General features: G+C 29.3%; 1 long non-coding RNA gene across 4 annotated transcripts; it reads right to left on the reverse strand.

The window, feature by feature from the left end:
- Positions 1-342: 342 nt before the first annotated feature.
- LOC140053293 (uncharacterized) lies at positions 343-22,279 on the reverse strand. 4 transcript variants are annotated; one of them, XR_011846163.1, is made up of 5 exons: positions 2,749-2,969; positions 1,880-2,050; positions 1,461-1,593; positions 931-1,088; positions 343-740 (listed from the first exon to the last, which is right to left on the reverse strand). It is a non-coding gene; the product is annotated as an uncharacterized lncRNA (long non-coding RNA). The 4 variants fall into 4 exon arrangements; XR_011846175.1 differs by lacking the exons at positions 931-1,088; positions 2,749-2,969 and adding an exon at positions 2,551-2,611 and having other exon boundaries at positions 355-740; XR_011846169.1 differs by lacking the exons at positions 931-1,088; positions 2,749-2,969 and adding an exon at positions 22,056-22,279 and having other exon boundaries at positions 357-740.
- Positions 22,280-22,429: the final 150 nt, after the last annotated feature.

Below are 22,429 nucleotides of genomic sequence, written 5' to 3' on the forward strand. Positions count from 1 at the left end.
AATTGTATTTTGTTTTACAATATACTGTAAAAAAAAATTTTCAATTTACAGGATTTTGTAAACAAAATTACATTGAAATTTAAAATAATTTACAGTAGACTGTATTAAAACAGTTTCCCGTAAATTAAATTACAGTGAACTGTTAAAGAATTTACGGTTTTCCAAAAATAACCATGTATTTTACGGTTTTTCCTTGGCAAAACTGCTGCCAGCCTTTTACCGTAAATTTTTCATTGTTTTCTTTTCTTTGTATACAGATGAGTCACATACAGTGCATCAGGAAACAAGTTTTTCATCTACTGTACGATAGCAATATTTAGATTTTTATTCCGAAATGTACAACACTTTGTACAGTATTTTCACATTACTATGTAAGACTGAAATGAATAAAGCAAAGCATTGTTATGGTTAACAAGGTACACTATTTATTACACATTCTACGATTCTATTACCAGATTACAGGATAAAGTCCTAAATCACATATTACAAACCAAATTTTATTGTTACACGTAATAGATTTGTACTTTTTGTCTGTCTGTTGTATAAAAACTAAACAAATTCTAGTTTTCTTTAAATTAATGTATAAATGTAATGAAATGTACTTAAATTTGATTATGAATTGCAAAAAGATTATTATTGATTTAAAAAAAAACAACAGTGGCCTGCATCGTCAAAGATCAAAGTCCAGGAGCCTATCCTGGCAAGTCAATGCTCATTGTCATGTTGCTTGATGAACATGCCTGTCAAAATTATAAAAATATATTATAAATAAAATTAAATATTAATTATTCCACAACATATATTACAGATGAATCAGGCGATACAACTGTAATGAAATGTTAGCTTCAATTCAAGGTTAATTATAATTATTTAAACTGTATAATTATAATCATAAGCGTATTGTTGTTCGAGCAAATCAAAAGTACTTACTACAATAAAGCACAGGTAACTCACACCCATGGCCGGCTTGCAGTGTTGTAAAAATAACATGAGTTGCTTTAGTTGCTTTAAAGCTATATAATACACACAATACTTTTATAGCCAGGGTTATTACACATTTCTTGGTAGTTATATTAACTGCAAATGATCTACAATTTAAAAATTTAAAAAATACAGTATGTACTGTACTGTATTTTATCATATCCTAATATTACTTGTATTGTAGGTTTTAAATTGAAGGGGTGTTAGATTTTGACTAAATATATGTTACCATTTTACACCCTAAAAATAAATGTCCCTCCTTCCCTTCTGAACATTTCTTTGAATAAATACGGTTTCTATGTATGAAAACACTGATAAATGTACCTTTGCTAGGGGTTCTACAAACAATCAATTTTAATTAATTAAAAGAAAGTGTAAATGGGCTGAGCCAGATTGTTGTAATTTTTACCCAAATTAAGTCATTTTAAATCTCAAAATAAATCATGATTAAATTCAAAATAAATATTTAAACCACCTACTTTTTATGTAGTCCATTCCAGGTCACTCATTTTGTTGATTATGGTGAGAACCTTAGGATGTATTGAATAATTCTTCTTATTTTTTCTGACTGCTGATTTTGACCCTTTGTCAGGATTCATTAGCATAAAGCTTCTGAAAGAAACAAAATAATGTAGTTTATCATAAATTTGATACTGGAAAAGAATAAGCAAATTGCATTTTATTAGGAAAAAAAATAAAGCATTCTAATATTTATAGTTGTGAACTGTTAAAAAGCTTGCTTTTATAGTCACTTTCAAATGAAAGACACATTAATATCACCAAGTGTTATATTACATTTGGTCTAAAAATAATTAAAAACACTACTGTAGATGTTCAAATTCAAGCCAGTAGCAGCATAAAAGCCAGTGAAACTATACAATAAGTATGCAAAACATACCTTTGAAAAAATCCATCGTAGCTGCAACATCTCAGCATTATACTGGATTCCAAAACAGTAGTATGCAGCGAACAGCATTTCTAATCCAGACACACACACGTAACAATGTTATTATTAATACAACATGGCCATCAACAGCCAGCATCCACTTTGATGTTGTTAAAATTTCCTCTGTAAATTAAGAAAAAACCTAATAATTTTTTACAACATAACAAGCACACTTTTATTTGATACAAGAAGAAGTCTAAAAAAAGAGAACCTTATTCTCAAGATGTTTCAATGCCAAAATAAACAATGCAAGGACTGGCTTTCTTTCTCCTTTTCATTTAAAGTTTGCAACACTTTAACATACTCTACTACTACTACTGGGTGGGCATAGTCTGGACTAGTGAATCCTAGCTCGGCTAGTAGGCACTAACCAACCCAGGGCGGGAGGGGCCGCCGGTCCCAATTACATTTAAAAAAAAGTTGTATGTAGGCCTAGCTACTGTAGGCCCTATATAGTAGTTAATAGGCATAATTATTGTTATTTAATAATTAATAACTATAAATAATGTCAATTCCTGAAAAGATACTAGGCAGGCCTAGGCCTACTTGTATACAATTTATGGTGGAATAATAATATTTAATATACTATAGGTTAATTAAATAGAAAAGTACATTTTAATTACTTTATTGAATAATGTTAAATTCCTGAACAGTGAAAGTATACCGTATTTAACATGGTGGCCTATATAGGTCGGGATCCTATACTAGGTCTACTACTACTACTACGGCTCCCTTTCACTTTCATCAACAACAAGACCTAGCTAGGCCTACTACTAGCCAAGCATTTGTATTTTGTACTGTACGGCCTAGCCTAGGCCTACCTCCTGACTGCTGAGTCCTGGTCTAGCTAGAGGCTTTTTAGGCAGGCCTGTATTGTGTACAGTTAGGCTATGTCAGGCCAGAGTCTGAGAGTAAGTCAAGCCTAGCCTGGCTCTCTTTAACAGTTTTAACCAATTGCGGTTTGCTGCAGCACGTCGCTGAGAGTTAGTCATACATATATTGTATTTGTCTTGAGGTATTGCCTGTTAAAGAATAGCACGGGCTATACCATTGTACTGTGGGTAATTGCGGTCAAATTTATAATAAATATTGAAAACTGCAGCTTTAGGAAAACAATTTCCTGATTGCTGCCCTCTATATATTAATTTTTATTCCATGGATTTTTAACTGTATTCAAAGATATTTGCTGTATTGTAGAAACCTGCTGTGTAAAGTTTTATTTTTTTTTACAAACTCGTGTTTTCTTTTACGTTTCTACTTTGATAAATTACGGTGTATTTTTGTAGTATGCTTTAAGATTTTATTTCAATTGCCATATACAATTAATAAGAAATAATCAAGGCAATTTTTCATCGAGTGATCGGACACGAAGTATTTTCAACCCCCATCCCCTCGTGGAGGCTTGCTATGTAGTATAGCATAATTATTGAATTTCTATAGATATTTTGCTTTTTTCGTGTTTCTTTGAAACAAAATGGGTAGGAGGTAGTATTTCAAAATGTAATTCATTATTTGTGATGACATTTAATTATGTATTGATTCCTTTCAGTGGTGAGAAAAAAGAGAGCACCAAGGAGAGCGATGACAGATATCACCAAAGGGCGTATCCTCTACTCTAGAACTCTAGACAAACAAACAATACATACAACAATTATTCATTTAAATGAATTTTAATATAAAAAAAAAAAATAACAGGTTAATTATGTACACAAAATGGAAATATAATTTAAAAGAAGAGAAAGTGTCCCGGTAATTCATAATGGACCAAACCAATTCTAAATGTTCTCTGACCTATCAGGAATTAATATCCATAATTCTTAAGTGACCATTCCTGTGCTAAATTTACTTAACGCCCTTAATTAGTGCTAATTAGACATTTAATTAGAATTGTTAGTACATTAACGAAATTCACGTCACATATACTTATGAACAGGATTCATCATTCAAGTTTGAAATTCGGGGCCAAAGGTCAGTTTAATAAAAAATCAGATTAAATTTGAGTAGCCTACATTAACCAAACCAATTCTAAAATGTCCTCTTTTATATACTACAGGCCTACTGAATAACATTGTTGCTACACAAACTTTCTATTACTACTTAGGCCTATTGATAAATATTCACTTCTAGTCTAAAAATGCAAAATGTTCACAGATTTATACCACGAGTACATTTAATAAAATGAAATTGTCGTGTTATCAATATACGAAACTACAATAATATTCTTCGAAAGTGCATTATTGTGTTTTTGTTATACACAATACATTTCTGTACTTAATTTAAGATCAACACCCACCCATTATGTAATAGGTCTAATAATAATTTTAAAAGTTATACCGAGATGTATAAAGAAAAAGGCCCAATCATAATTTCATTTACACGACAACAATTTACGTTAAAAACTAATATTGATTTCATTTCATTTCATTATTTATTTGGTCTATTTGAGTATATACATAACAACAACAAAATTTAAATTGGGGATTCAAAATGTATATATTTTAAGTCGGTGTACCTCATTTGACCACAGAAAACAGCACAATGTGTTCAATCAAATATTCTTATAATTTATTTTTGTTGATAGTTTAGTTACAAAATGTTCTGTATTTCATTTCTTTTGTTGCTATGGAAAGTTTGTCTGAAATAAAATTTGAATTGAATTATTATTGTATATTTATTTTTTGTAACGTCTGTTCACTATAATAAAGGAATCAATATATTTTGGACGGTCTGAGGTACCCCCGTGACAGATTTGACCCCGTTATAATATAACAGTTAATAGATATCTATTTTAGTAGGTGCAATATATCACGGACTTTCTAGACTATTAGGTACCCCCGTGAAAGATTGCACTTGAAAAATCGATCTAAGAATGTTAATTATTTTAACACTAAACCACAATAGTTCAATTTGGTCAGATAAGATGGACATACCGCATTGTACCTATACCACTAGGATCTCGAAAACTAAACACTGTCTTCAATCAAATAATTTAATTAATAAATAATAATTCTTGGTTCTCCCCTTTTGTCATTTTTTTGCAAATGGATACAAAATCCTATGCTGAAATAGTGTATCACCGTGACAGATTAAACCCTACAGTAAATATATACATTAAGGGATACAATATATTACGGGCTGTCTACCCCCGAGACAGATGAGATTGGACCCCTTATATTATTACATTCAATAACTATCTATTTTATGGGGTGCAATATATTACGGACTTACTAGAATATTAGGTATCCCCGTGACAGATTACACTCCCTCTATATTATAACAGTTAATAACTATATAGGGGATAACATATATTACGGCCTTTCTAGAATTATTAGGTACTCCTAGCTACGAGCCTACATACAATATAAAGATGTCCGATTCTGTTAATGAATGTAGGTTGTGATTAAACTATAAATTAATTATTTATTAATTATTATTAGTACATTAAATTACGATATACTGTTATTTCATCGAGTTATCAAGTTCTCATTGCATACGTTTTGATTTGAGCATAGAGATATTATAGTTCACTTTATAACATCTCTATTTATTTGAGGGAGGGAGGCCAGGAGTGTCATCCCTTAGGAATGTTAAAATTTGATGGATTAGAGGATGTAGATTTCAAGGGAAAGGAGGTCGGGGGCAACAGGGGACATTGCATAAACCACGAGGAATGTAAATAAGGCTAAGGAACGGAAGGAAATCAAAATATGGATAATGCCCTACAAAAATGACAGGTTGATGAAACTTACCCACACTGTTTTGTTTGATTGATGGGTACGTACATACGAATCTGTTTCTTACAATTTGATTGGTTAGCAACCCCTAATTTGTTTTGCTAAATCTCTATAAATACAGATTAATTTATTAAAAAGTAGTAAAAGAAATGGTTGTTTCTTACACCGCATGCATTGCTGAAAATTTCGATATAAACTAAATAAAATAATTTAGAAGTTTGTTTGCTACCGTACCAGTGTGAAATTGCAGCACACAGATGGCTACACCTTTCAGTAAGTAATGCTGTAGGCCTATTTATCCAATTTCTTATAATCAAGTAATAGAAACTGAATTTAGATAATATTCAATTGCTTTAAATATAATTTATCTTATATAAATTGATATTAACATGTTCCCTGTGATGAATAATATCATAAAAAAATGTATTTAAAGATACATTTGAGCATTTACAGGAATTTTCCTTAAGAGCTTGGTTTTTATAAAACGTATTTATTTGCTTTAAATATAATTTATCTTATCTAAATTGATATAAACATATTCCCTGTGGCCCTGTTTCTGCTGCCAAGAAAATACCGTATTTTATACGGTATTTTGTGAATACCGTATAGGCCTATAGACCGTATTTTTTTGGCTGCAGAAACTGCGCTCAAAAAAAAATACCGTATTTTGTATACCGTATTTTCCCCACAAAATTTGTGGATAAAATACGGTATTTACAAATTTATACCGTATGAAAAATAATTGTTTTTAATAGCTGAACACCGGTTGAGCTCAAGTACAGCATCATAATGTTGAAGACAGGCTGATTTTCTTTAAAAAAAAAAAACTATTTCGATAGATTTAATAAACGTTTATACAATTGTATTGATTTGCGATGAATGGAACATTCCAATCCCTCAGTCTGTCAGTTTGGTTTAACACAAGTAGGTAAATTTATGAGCCCTTAAGTATAACACATAAATTTATGGGCCCTTAGAGAATAAACTTGCAATAGTGGGACAATACTGTACTGTAAATATATATTAACCATTTTTGGTCGTCATTTGCATCGAAAATTTGCTTCTCAACGTTTGTATTATAATTAATAATTATAAAAAATATAAATGTCGTAGTGGTGTATTGTTACATACTTTACTATTTCAATTGACTATAAAAGGGACAGTTTTAACAAAGTATTAAATCGCAATTGTTTTACTGTATTTAGTGGTATATTAAATATTTATAGGCCTATAAAACATGAAACAATATTTCGTTACTTCACATCCTCTTCCCAATCCCTAAACATAGGCCTACATACAAAACACACATTTGGTTTATTTTAAGTCCAAAATTTGGACTCATTTTATGACAAGTTTCTCTTTCGGAAGTAATACCCAGGGTGCTAATTTTAGTTGACTACATAAATCATCGTGTCTATTTATTCGTTTTCTGACAATGTATTAGTCCGGTAGTACGTAGGCTACATTATTTTAAAGTCGCCAGTTTTTTTACGCTGAAATTACTGTGTATTCCAGAACCATTGTGGACACGCCTCAGATGGTACGCGAGCGAAGCGAGCGTACAATCTAGTTAAATATAATTTATCCTATCTAAATTGATTTAAACATGTTCCCTGTGATGAATAATATCATATTCACTAAATAAAAATGTATTTAAAGGTACATTTGAGCATTTACAGGATTTTTTCTTGAGAGCGTGTTTTTTGTTGAACACGTCTTTAATTGCTTTAAATATAATTTTTTTTATCTAAATTGATATAAACATGTTCCCTGTGATGAATGATATCATATTCACTCATTAAATATTTATTTAAAGGTACATTTGAGCATTTACAGGATTTTTTCTTGAGAGCGTGTTTTTTGTTGAACACGTATTTAATTGCTTTAAATATAATTTTTCTTATCTAAATTGATATAAACATGTTCCCTGTGATGAATGATTATATTCACTCAATAAAAATGTATTTAAAGGTACATTTGAGCATTTACAGGATTTTTTCTTGAGAGCGTGTTTTTTGTTGAACACGTCTTTAATTGCTTTAAATATAATTTTTCTTATCTAAATTGATTTAAGCATGTTCCCTGTGATGAATAATATCATATTCACTCAATAAAAATGTATTTAAAGGTACATTTGAGCATTTACAGGATTTTTTCTTGAGAGCGTGTTTTTTGTTGAACACGTATTTAATTGCTTTAAATATAATTTTTCTTATCTAAATTGATATAAACATGTTCCCTGTGATGAATAATATCATATTCACTCAATAAAAATGTATTTAAAGGTACATTTGAGCATTTACAGGATTTTTTCTTGAGAGCGTGTTTTTTGTTGAACACGTATTTAATTGCTTTAAATATAATTTAACTTATCTAAATTGATATAAACATGTTCCCTGTGATGAATAATATCGTATTCACTCATTAAATATTTATTTAAAGGTACATTTGAGCATTTACAGGATTTTTTCTTGAGAGTGTGTTTTTTGTTGAACACGTATTTAATTGCTTTAAATATAATTTTACTTATCTAAATTGATATAAACATGTTCCCTGTGATGAATAATATCGTATTCACTCATTAAATATTTATTTAAAGGTACATTTGAGCATTTACAGGATTTTTTCTTGAGAGCGTGTTTTTTGTTGAACACGTATTCAATTGCTTTAAATATAATTTTTCTTATCTAAATTGATATAAACATGTTCCCTGTGATGAATGATATCATATTCACTCATTAAATATTTATTTAAAGGTACATTTGAGCATTTACAGGATTTTTTCTTGAGAGCCTGTTTTTTGTTGAACACGTATTTAATTGCTTTAAATATAATTTTTCTTATCTAAATTGATATAAACATGTTCCCTGTGATGAATAATATCATATTCACTCATTAAATATTTATTTAAAGGTACATTTGAGCATTTACAGGATTTTTTCTTGAGAGCGTGTTTTTTGTTGAACACATATTTAATTGCTTTAAATATAATTTTTCTTATCTAAATTGATATAAACATGTTCCCTGTGATGAATAATATCGTATTCACTCATTAAATATTTATTTAAAGGTACATTTGAGCATTTACAGGATTTTTTCTTGAGAGTGTGTTTTTTGTTGAACACGTATTTAATTGCTTTAAATATAATTTAACTTATCTAAATTGATATAAACATGTTCCCTGTGATGAATAATATCGTATTCACTCATTAAATATTTATTTAAAGGTACATTTGAGCATTTACAGGATTTTTTCTTGAGAGCGTGTTTTTTGTTGAACACGTATTTAATTGCTTTAAATATAATTTTTCTTATCTAAATTAATATAAACATGTTCCCTGTGATGAATAATATCATATTCACTAAATAAAAATGTATTTAAAGGTACATTTGAGCATTTACAGGATTTTTTCTTGAGGGCGTGTTTTTTGTTGAACACGTATTTAATTGCTTTAAATATAATTTTTCTTATCTAAATTAATATAAACATGTTCCCTGTGATGAATAATATCATATTCACTAAATAAAAATGTATTTAAAGGTACATTTGAGCATTTACAAGATTTTTTCTTGAGAGTGTGTTTTTTGTTGAACACGTATTTAATTGCTTTAAATATAATTTAACTTATCTAAATTGATATAAACATGTTCCCTGTGATGAATAATATCATATTCACTCAATAAAAATGTATTTAAAGGTACATTTGAGCATTTACAGGATTTTTTCTTGAGAGCGTGTTTTTTGTTGAACACGTATTTAATTGCTTTAAATATAATTTAACTTATCTAAATTGATATAAACATGTTCCCTGTGATGAATAATATCATATTCACTCAATAAAAATGTATTTAAAGGTACATTTGAGCATTTACAGGATTTTTTCTTGAGAGCGTGTTTTTTGTTGAACACGTATTTAATTGCTTTAAATATAATTTAACTTATCTAAATTAATATAAACATGTTCCCTGTGATGAATAATATCATATTCACTAAATAAAAATGTATTTAAAGGTACATTTGAGCATTTACAGGATTTTTTCTTGAGAGTGTGTTTTTTTGTTGAACACGTATTTAATTGCTTTAAATATAATTTAACTTATCTAAATTGATATAAACATGTTCCCTGTGATGAATAATATCATATTCACTCAATAAAAATGTATTTAAAGGTACATTTGAGCATTTACAGGATTTTTTCTTGAGAGCGTGTTTTTTGTTGAACACGTATTTAATTGCTTTAAATATAATTTAACTTATCTAAATTGATATAAACATGTTCCCTGTGATGAATAATATCGTATTCACTCATTAAATATTTATTTAAAGGTACATTTGAGCATTTACAGGATTTTTTCTTGAGAGCGTGTTTTTTATTGAACACGTATTCAATTGCTTCTATATATGATTTTAACCACCTGATGTAACCCTGTTTACTAATTAAATTTAGTTAGATAATCAGTTATTGACAATTAAAACGAATTTAGGTTCAACCATTTGCCCCAAATAGGGGTGTTTTCCGATCGTGGTATACACTGTCTAATGGATGTCCTCATGAAAAATACCTGTACACAATAATACGAGGATACTTCGCATTTTCCTATCTCCTCCTACGATAATTGTTTTTAATAGCTGAAAACCGGTTGAACAGCTCGAGTAGAGTATCATAATGTTGAAGACAGGCCGATTTTCTTTAAAAAATACTATTTTGATAGATTTAATATACGTTTATACAAATGTATTGATTTGCGATGAATGGAACATTCCAAATTATTTGGTTTAACCATGCTTGCATACCTCCATGATTTAACACAAGTAGGTCAATTTATGGGCCCTTTGAGAATAAACATAAATAGTATTGTAAACCTATACAATACTGTAAATAGGTATTAACCACTTTTGATAGCCATTTGAATCGCAAATTTCTTATTGTGTGCGTTGGTAGGCCTACTGTTTATTATAATATAAACAAATATACTAATAAACTTTATTACTGTGAGTGTGGGTAGCCCCTACTTTTAGATTATAAACACATAATAATATAATACTTTATTACTGACAGTTGCTTCTCAACGTTTGTATTGATTAATAATTACAAAAAATATAAACGTCGTGGTGGTGTATCGTTACATGTACTTTACTATTTCAATCGACTATGACAGTGACAATTTTAACAGTTATTAAATCGGAAATGTTTTACTCTATTTAGTGTTATGTTATTTATAGGCCTATTAAAAAAAAAACCCAACCCTCAATAATGTTAGATACAAAATACAAATTGGGTTTGTTTAAATGAGTCCAAATGAAACATTTGGACTCATTTTGTGAGAAGTTTCTCTTTTGGAAGTAATTCGCACGGTGCTAATTTTGGTTGACTACATAAATACATAAATAAATGTTTTATAGTCATGCGGTACGTAGGCCTACATTTTGAAATCGCCAGTTTTTTTACGCTGAAATTACTATGTATTCGAGAACCATATGATGGCACGCTCGCTTCGCTCGCGTACCATCTAGTTAAATATAATTTTTCTTATCTAAATTGATATAAACATGTTCCCTGTGATGAATAATATCATATTTACTCAATAAAAATGTATTTAAAGGTACATTTGAGCATTTACAGGATTTTTTTCTTGAGGGCGTGTTTTTTGTTGAACACGTATTTAATTGCTTTAAATATAATTTTTCTTATCTAAATTAATATAAACATGTTCCCTGTGATGAATAATATCATATTCACTAAATAAAAATGTATTTAAAGGTACATTTGAGCATTTACAGGATTTTTTCTTGAGAGCGTGTTTTTTGTTGAACACGTATTTAATTGCTTTAAATATAATTTAACTTATCTAAATTGATATAAACATGTTCCCTGTGATGAATAATATCATATTCACTCAATAAAAATGTATTTAAAGGTACATTTGAGCATTTACAGGATTTTTTCTTGAGAGCGTGTTTTTTGTTGAAAACGTATTCAATTGCTTTAAATATAATTTTTCTTATCTAAATTGATATATACATGTTCCCTGTGATGAATAATATCATATTCACTCAATCAAAATGTATTTAAAGGTACATTTAAGTATTTACAGGATTTTTTCTTGAGAGCGTGTTTTTTGTTGAACACGTATTTAATTGCTTTAAATATAATTTAACTTATCTAAATTGATATAAACATGTTCCCTGTGATGAATAATATCGTATTCACTCATTAAATATTTATTTAAAGGTACATTTGAGCATTTACAGGATTTTTTCTTGAGAGCGTGTTTTTTGTTGAACACGTATTTAATTGCTTTAAATATAATTTAACTTATCCAAATTGATATAAACATGTTCCCTGTGATGAATAATATCGTATTCACTCATTAAATATTTATTTAAAGGTACATTTGAGCATTTACAGGATTTTTTCTTGAGAGTGTGTTTTTTGTTGAACACGTACAGTATTTAATTGCTTTAAATATAATTTTTCTTATCTAAATTGATATATACATGTTCCCTGTGATGAATAATATCATATTCACTCAATCAAAATGTATTTAAAGGTACATTTAAGTATTTACAGGATTTTTTCTTGAGAGCGTGTTTTTTGTTGAACACGTATTTAATTGCTTTAAATATAATTTAACTTATCTAAATTGATATAAACATGTTCCCTGTGATGAATAATATCGTATTCACTCATTAAATATTTATTTAAAGGTACATTTGAGCATTTACAGGATTTTTTCTTGAGAGCGTGTTTTTTGTTGAACACGTATTTAATTGCTTTAAATATAATTTAACTTATCTAAATTGATATAAACATGTTCCCTGTGATGAATAACATCATATTCACTCAATAAAAATGTATTTAAAGGTACATTTGAGCATTTACAGGATTTTTTCTTGAGAGCGTGTTTTTTGTTGAACACGTCTTTAATTGCTTTAAATATAATTTTTCTTATCTAAATTGATATAAACATGTTCCCTGTGATGAATGATATCACTCATTAAATATTTATTTAAAGGTACATTTGAGCATTTACAGGATTTTTTCTTGAGAGCGTGTTTTTTGTTGAACACGTATTTAATTGCTTTAAATATAATTTTTCTTATCTAAATTGAAATATAAACATGTTCCCTGTGATGAATAATATCATATTCACTAATTAAATATTTATTTAAAGGTACATTTGAGCATTTACAGGATTTTTTCTTGAGAGCGTGTTTGTTGTTGAACACATATTTAATTGCTTTAAATATAATTTTTCTTATCTAAATTGATATATACATGTTCCCTGTGATGAATAATATCATATTCACTCAATCAAAATGTATTTAAAGGTACATTTAAGTATTTACAGGATTTTTTCTTGAGAGCGTGTTTTTTGTTGAACACGTATTTAATTGCTTTAAATATAATTTAACTTATCTAAATTGATATAAACATGTTCCCTGTGATGAATAATATCGTATTCACTCATTAAATATTTATTTAAAGGTACATTTGAGCATTTACAGGATTTTTTCTTGAGAGCGTGTTTTTTGTTGAACACGTATTTAATTGCTTTAAATATAATTTAACTTATCTAAATTGATATAAACATGTTCCCTGTGATGAATAACATCATATTCACTCAATAAAAATGTATTTAAAGGTACATTTGAGCATTTACAGGATTTTTTCTTGAGAGCGTGTTTTTTGTTGAACACGTCTTTAATTGCTTTAAATATAATTTTTCTTATCTAAATTGATATAAACATGTTCCCTGTGATGAATGATATCATATTCACTCATTAAATATTTATTTAAAGGTACATTTGAGCATTTACAGGATTTTTTCTTGAGAGCGTGTTTTTTGTTGAACACGTATTTAATTGCTTTAAATATAATTTTTCTTATCTAAATTGAAATATAAACATGTTCCCTGTGATGAATAATATCATATTCACTAATTAAATATTTATTTAAAGGTACATTTGAGCATTTACAGGATTTTTTCTTGAGAGCGTGTTTGTTGTTGAACACATATTTAATTGCTTTAAATATAATTTTTCTTATCTAAATTGATATAAACATGTTCCCTGTGATGAATAATATCATATTCACTCAATAAAAATGTATTTAAAGGTACATTTGAGCATTTACAGGATTTTTTTCTTGAGGGCGTGTTTTTTGTTGAACACGTATTTAATTGCTTTAAATATAATTTTTCTTATCTAAATTAATATAAACATGTTCCCTGTGATGAATAATATCATATTCACTAAATAAAAATGTATTTAAAGGTACATTTGAGCATTTACAGGATTTTTTCTTGAGAGCGTGTTTTTTGTTGAACACGTATTTAATTGCTTTAAATATAATTTAACTTATCTAAATTGATATAAAAATGTTCCCTGTGATGAATAATATCATATTCACTCAATAAAAATGTATTTAAAGGTACATTTGAGCATTTACAGGATTTTTTCTTGAGAGCGTGTTTTTTGTTGAAAACGTATTCAATTGCTTTAAATATAATTTTTCTTATCTAAATTGATATATACATGTTCCCTGTGATGAATAATATCATATTCACTCAATCAAAATGTATTTAAAGGTACATTTAAGTATTTACAGGATTTTTTCTTGAGAGCGTGTTTTTTGTTGAACACGTATTTAATTGCTTTAAATATAATTTAACTTATCTAAATTCATATAAACATGTTCCCTGTGATGAATAATATCGTATTCACTCATTAAATATTTATTTAAAGGTACATTTGAGCATTTACAGGATTTTTTCTTGAGAGCGTGTTTTTTGTTGAACACGTATTTAATTGCTTTAAATATAATTTAACTTATCCAAATTGATATAAACATGTTCCCTGTGATGAATAATATCGTATTCACTCATTAAATATTTATTTAAAGGTACATTTGAGCATTTACAGGATTTTTTCTTGAGAGTGTGTTTTTTGTTGAACACGTATTTAATTGCTTTAAATATAATTTAACTTATCTAAATTGATATAAACATGTTCCCTGTGATGAATAATATCGTATTCACTCATTAAATATTTATTTAAAGGTACATTTGAGCATTTACAGGATTTTTTCTTGAGAGCGTGTTTTTTATTGAACACGTATTCAATTGCTTTAAATATAATTTTTCTTATCTAAATTGATATAAACATGTTCCCTGTGATGAATAACATCATATTCACTCAATAAAAATGTATTTAAAGGTACATTTGAGCATTTACAGGATTTTTTCTTGAGAGTGTGTTTTTTGTTGAACACGTATTTAATTGCTTTAAATATAATTTAACTTATCTAAATTGATATAAACATGTTCCCTGTGATGAATAACATCATATTCACTCAATAAAAATGTATTTAAAGGTACATTTGAGCATTTACAGGATTTTTTCTTGAGAGCGTGTTTTTTGTTGAACACGTCTTTAATTGCTTTAAATATAATTTTTCTTATCTAAATTGATATAAACATGTTCCCTGTGATGAATAATATCATATTCACTCAATAAAAATGTATTTAAAGGTACATTTGAGCATTTACAGGATTTTTTCTTGAGAGCGTGTTTTTTGTTGAACACGTATTTAATTGCTTTAAATATAATTTAACTTATCTAAATTGATATAAACATGTTCCCTGTGATGAATAATATCGTATTCACTCATTAAATATTTATTTAAAGGTACATTTGAGCATTTACAGGATTTTTTCTTGAGAGCGTGTTTTTTGTTGAACACGTATTTAATTGCTTTAAATATAATTTAACTTATCTAAATTGATATAAACATGTTCCCTGTGATGAATAATATCGTATTCACTCATTAAATATTTATTTAAAGGTACATTTGAGCATTTACAGGATTTTTTCTTGAGAGTGTGTTTTTTGTTGAACACGTATTTAATTGCTTTAAATATAATTTAACTTATCTAAATTGATATAAACATGTTCCCTGTGATGAATAACATCATATTCACTCAATAAAAATGTATTTAAAGGTACATTTGAGCATTTACAGGATTTTTTCTTGAGAGTGTCTTTTTTGTTGAACACGTATTTAATTGCTTTAAATATAATTTAACTTATCTAAATTGATATAAACATGTTCCCTGTGATGAATAATATCGTATTCACTCATTAAATATTTATTTAAAGGTACATTTGAGCATTTACAGGATTTTTTCTTGAGAGCGTGTTTTTTATTGAACACGTATTCAATTGCTTTAAATATAATTTTTCTTATCTAAATTGATATAAACATGTTCCCTGTGATGAATAACATCATATTCACTCAATAAAAATGTATTTAAAGGTACATTTGAGCATTTACAGGATTTTTTCTTGAGAGCGTGTTTTTTGTTGAACACGTCTTTAATTGCTTTAAATATAATTTTTCTTATCTAAATTGATATAAACATGTTCCCTGTGATGAATGATATCATATTCACTCATTAAATATTTATTTAAAGGTACATTTGAGCATTTACAGGATTTTTTCTTGAGAGCGTGTTTTTTGTTGAACACGTATTTAATTGCTTTAAATATAATTTAACTTATCTAAATTGATATAAACATGTTCCCTGTGATGAATAATATCATATTCACTCAATAAAAATGTATTTAAAGGTACATTTGAGCATTTACAGGATTTTTTCTTGAGAGCGTGTTTTTTTTTTGAACACGTATTTAATTGCTTTAAATATAATTTAACTTATCTAAATTGATATAAACATGTTCCCTGTGATGAATAATATCGTATTCACTCATTAAATATTTATTTAAAGGTACGTTTGAGCATTTACAGGATTTTTTCTTGAGAGCGTGTTTTTTATTGAACACGTATTCAATTGCTTTAAATATAATTTTTCTTATCTAAATTGATATAAACATGTTCCCTGTGATGAATAACATCATATTCACTCAATAAAAATGTATTTAAAGGTACATTTGAGCATTTACAGGATTTTTTCTTGAGAGCGTGTTTTTTGTTGAACACGTCTTTAATTGCTTTAAATATAATTTTTCTTATCTAAATTGATATAAACATGTTCCCTGTGATGAATGATATCATATTCACTCATTAAATATTTATTTAAAGGTACATTTGAGCATTTACAGGATTTTTTCTTGAGAGCGTGTTTTTTGTTGAAGACGTATTTAATTGCTTTAAATATAATTTAACTTATCTAAATTGATATAAACATGTTCCCTGTGATGAATAATATCATATTCACTCAATAAAAATGTATTTAAAGGTACATTTGAGCATTTACAGGATTTTTTCTTGAGAGCGTGTTTTTTGTTGAACACGTATTTAATTGCTTTAAATATAATTTAACTTATCTAAACTGATATAAACATGTTCCCTGTGATGAATAATATCGTATTCACTCATTAAATATTTATTTAAAGGTACGTTTGAGCATTTACAGGATTTTTTCTTGAGAGCGTGTTTTTTGTTGAACACGTATTTAATTGCTTTAAATATAATTTAACTTATCTAAATTGATATAAACATGTTCCCTGTGATGAATAATATCGTATTCACTCATTAAATATTTATTTAAGGGTACATTTGAGCATTTACAGGATTTTTTCTTGAGAGTGTGTTTTTTGTTGAACACGTATTTAATTGCTTTAAATATAATTTAACTTATCTAAATTGATATAAACATGTTCCCTGTGATGAATAATATCGTATTCACTCATTAAATATTTATTTAAAGGTACATTTGAGCATTTACAGGATTTTTTCTTGAGAGCGTGTTTTTTATTGAACACGTATTCAATTGCTTTAAATATAATTTTTCTTATCTAAATTGATATAAACATGTTCCCTGTGATGAATAACATCATATTCACTCAATAAAAATGTATTTAAAGGTACATTTGAGCATTTACAGGATTTTTTCTTGAGAGCGTGTTTTTTGTTGAACACGTCTTTAATTGCTTTAAATATAATTTTTCTTATCTAAATTGATATAAACATGTTCCCTGTGATGAATGATATCATATTCACTCATTAAATATTTATTTAAAGGTACATTTGAGCATTTACAGGATTTTTTCTTGAGAGCGTGTTTTTTGTTGAACACGTATTTAATTGCTTTAAATATAATTTTTCTTATTTAAATTGATATAAACATGTTCCCTGTGATGAATAATATCATATTCACTCATTAAATATTTATTTAAAGGTACATTTGAGCATTTACAGGATTTTTTCTTGAGAGCGTGTTTTTTGTTGAACACATATTTAATTGCTTTAAATATAATTTTTCTTATCTAAATTGATATAAACATGTTCCCTGTGATGAATAATATCATATTCACTCAATAAAAATGTATTTAAAAGGTACATTTGAGCATTTACAGGATTTTTTTCTTGAGGGCGTGTTTTTTGTTGAACACGTATTTAATTGCTTTAAATATAATTTTTCTTATCTAAATTAATATAAACATGTTCCCTGTGATGAATAATATCATATTCACTAAATAAAAATGTATTTAAAGGTACATTTGAGCATTTACAGGATTTTTTCTTGAGAACGTGTTTTTTGTTGAACACGTATTTAATTGCTTTAAATATAATTTAACTTATCTAAATTGATATAAACATGTTCCCTGTGATGAATAATATCATATTCACTCAATAAAAATGTATTTAAAGGTACATTTGAGCATTTACAGGATTTTTTCTTGAGAGCGTGTTTTTTGTTGAAAACGTATTCAATTGCTTTAAATATATTTTTTCTTATCTAAATTGATATATACATGTTCCCTGTGATGAATAATATCATATTCACTCAATCAAAATGTATTTAAAGGTACATTTAAGTATTTACAGAAATTTCCCGTGTGAGCGTGTTTTTATATAAACAGTATTTGTTTATTTTAAATCTACTTTGATATTAATGTATACATGTATTATCATATCCCGTCCAGGTGTAGTCGTATTAGATATACAACATGCTATTAACAGCGTTGAGCGATGCACAGAAAATATTCACCCAGGATGTTTTGGATGGCATTGTTCAATGTGTTCGTATACTAACCTGAGATGGAGAGTTAAGAACCATATTAAAAGCGTTCACTGGGGTTCTCGGGTTGAGTTCGGTGGTAAGTAACATTATTGTTCTTTGAAGGTAATTCTGGACCTTAAGTAGGAAAAAGATTGTGTGCGTTTCAAAGGCATGTATTGCACTTTTTTGTAGTACAACGTATTAATGATAATTAATTGATATATCCACTTACATTTGCAGATTTTCATTCTCTTCTATGTAAGTGTAAATCTGACATACGGACGCACTGGCAATGTCCGATTTGCTTGCCAACGTACCGTGCATTCATAAAGCCAGGTCATCTACAAATGCACATAATTCGTTCTCATAGACCAGAAAGCGAGGTAAAGAGATTTGCTTTTGGTAAATTAGTATACACATCGGTCACTAAAAAAACTGAAGATAGCCAAAGATGCTTGTTTGAAAAAGATGCACCGGTAGAAGAATCGTTTCTAAAGGAGAACGTTTGCGATGCCATAGCCCCAAAACAACCGTCATCCATGAAAGAAGTTGCTTGTGATGACTGTGGTAAAATAATGTTAAAAAAAAATTTGAAAGTACATCGTGAAAGAGCTCATGATAAGAGACCGAATCACCATTTAGCTCTTCTGTCAACTGTATGTGTTGACCAAGATGAAGGCATTTTTGCCGTTAAAAAAAATGAGAAATCTGGTCATCACATCCATGTCGCAAAAAGAACAATTGCCGGGAAAGATATGCCAATGAATCTGTTTTGTGAGGTGGAGGAATGTATGATGTCAGCAAATCTCGCTCGTCACAGTGGTATAACATCATTCGAATGCGTACACCTTCTATCGGTTGCTGGCAGCGAACCTTATCGACAGCAAAACATACTAAATGAGAACAAGTTACAAGAGCTATCTCAACTACATTCAAAAGAAACATTGGATGCTGCAGCTTCCTTGAACAAAGCAGCCAGAATATGTGGGAAATGCAGCGTATATCCAATTTCAGAGCTGATAGAAGATAACCCTTTTTTGTTTTTTTCAGTTTATTGCCCTACAGTAAGCTACTACAGTAGACTGAAAAGAATAATAGTACATTATAAGGCGGTTGATAATTCATGGCATTGTAAATGTCCAATGGGTGAGCGGTCATGTATACATAAAGTCCTGTCAAAGTGGTACCTGCTAGAAAGTGCTCCGGAACTGTTGAAAAAAACTCCGATCACAACAACGCAAACGTCAAAACCAAGAACCAACATTTATCCTCCATCAGATGCAACGAAAAGAAACATGGTATCCTACTGGTTAAACAATACCAGCAAAAGAATACCCTATCCCGTTCCAAAGGAGATTACACAAATCAACGTACATTCCCTTGGATTGGACTTTATACCGACAGAAGTAAGATGTACAGAGTGTCCAGGGAACCCAATGCTTGGACCACCGAAACTCATAACACGACACGCTGCAATCATTACCATGCATGGAATTATTAAAAGTAGGTTTATAGTTACATATCAATATAAATCTGTAATAGAAAAACACCAAATATATTGACATGTTCGAAAGGGATAAGGTATTGTTAAATACAGTATAACAATAATAATGTAGTATTAGCAGAACAATACAAATATATAAATTTATTCATTTAAGATGTTAGATTGTACTTCAAACAATGCAACTTGTGTTCATTGACTTACCGATACCAAGAGTACACAGACGGAATTCATAATTACAACGACAACTGGTTAATATCCTTGCACCTACTTGTGTTTTTACGCCACAGTCAGATGGTAAGTTATCGTTTATCATTATTACCACCACCATCTTCACAACCACAAATAGCATCTATTGTTTTGGCCTACCTCAATTGGTTATAGCGTCGGGTTCGAATCTCGATTGGGGCGAAGTATCACCCAGTATGTATCTCTTTTTTTTCAGAGTCACACGGCTGCCGGTAGTGTCCTTAATGCTTTAGAAAACACCATAAACGAAAAACTACCATCAAAAGTATTACTACGTGGTTTGGAGCACTTCGAAGCCTTAAGTGACCGGTCTTATAAGTTTACGTGTGTTGCATGTGGTATTCATCCCCCTATCCTTATAACGGACTTGCAGAAAAAGGCATGTTTTTCATTGGATGGTAAGTTCATGGACTGACTATTCAGTAGGCCTATATCATTAGCAATTTAAAAAAAATGTGTGTAATCCCCGCCCAGTCTCATCCCACAAATATAAATGGAGGATACGTATAAGCAATTTACTTCAGATTATTAGAAGTAATACATAGCAAACCACCTTGAAATTGTAGTTTCAGAGTTGGAGCTGCCGGACCTTACAGATGAGAGCGACTCCGTTGACATTGAAGACTTTTGGACGAACGTAAAAAAAGAGAAGCTGATGAATGGGTTACTCACAGGTTAGTGTTTTTTTTTAATTGGATAAAATAATCAATGTTTGATGTGCTTATGCATTTACTTTAAACAAGGCCATATAGATGGCTGCAGTCGCGTGCTCATTAGTGTTTACCGACCGACCGACCAACCTACCAACTGACAGAAATTACTGAACATGTTTAAAAATGTTGAACTGTTTATATTTTTTTAATTTACACGTGCGTAGCCTGTCACTTTTTACGTGTTCGTATAACGTAATTTCGAGTTGAAAAGTAAGTCAAGAAAACAGAAATCGGGCAAAAAGAGTGCGCAATAACATTTAACTCTATTTAGTAGGCCTAGCCTAGCCTCGGTCCTAGACTACTAACTAGCTAGCTAGGCCTATATAGGCCTAGGCGGCGCTGCTGCAGTTTCGCACCACACTGTTATATCTTCGATTTCTACTGCAGTAGCGCCGCCTAGGCTAGGCCTAAAGGCCTAGTAGGCCTACTAGGCCTAGGCCCTAGGCCTAGAATAGTAGTAGGGCCTAGCCTAGGCCTAGTACTAGTAGGCTAGCCTCTCCTAGCTAGCCTACTAGGGTATGTGACCTTCAAATAAAAATCTTTTTTTTTAAACTTATTTACTTACCAGTACTTTACTTAACTAGGCATCAGCAGTGTTACTTACTAAAAAACGCATTTCAGCGAAAAAAATCGTGGATTGTCACTGTGTAGGCCCCTAGACTTTGACGGAAAGTGAGTTTGAAACACTAGAGTAACGCCAATTGACGCGAAATGACAGTGGATAGCAAACACCCACGAACAGAATGGTACATGCAATACCTCAAGTAAAATGCAATATATGTAGGGCATATCCTCAGCGACGTGCTGCAGCAAACTGCCTTTCGTTTTAACATAATATAGGCCTACATTTACTACTACCTAGTATCTTTACTAGGCTAAAATTAATAAAACAGACCACCTACCATAACTCTTACGCCCGTATTCTTAAACCGGACTTTAGTCGTAGTTCGAGCTAAAACTTAAAAAATGACGTCATTTTAATTCATAAACCGAACTTCAACTAAATCACCGACTAAATCAGGCCAACCTCGACTAAATCGAGACGGATTTTGATCGATTTTTTTAGTCCTGGAGGGGGCAGACTAAATGGTCGACTAAATGGTTTTTAAACGATGTTTATAAAAAACGTAACAATCATTGAGTTGTTATATTGGCCAGATATTGATGAATGAAATATCTATATTTATATTAGCTTAATTAAATATACATTGGTATAAATTATAATAATGAAAATCATCTTTATTTACAACTGTATACAAATTACATTATTTTCTTC

The sequence above is a fragment of the Antedon mediterranea genome, chromosome 1 (genome assembly GCF_964355755.1).
Source record: "Antedon mediterranea chromosome 1, ecAntMedi1.1, whole genome shotgun sequence".
NCBI lineage: Eukaryota > Metazoa > Echinodermata > Crinoidea > Comatulida > Antedonidae > Antedon > Antedon mediterranea.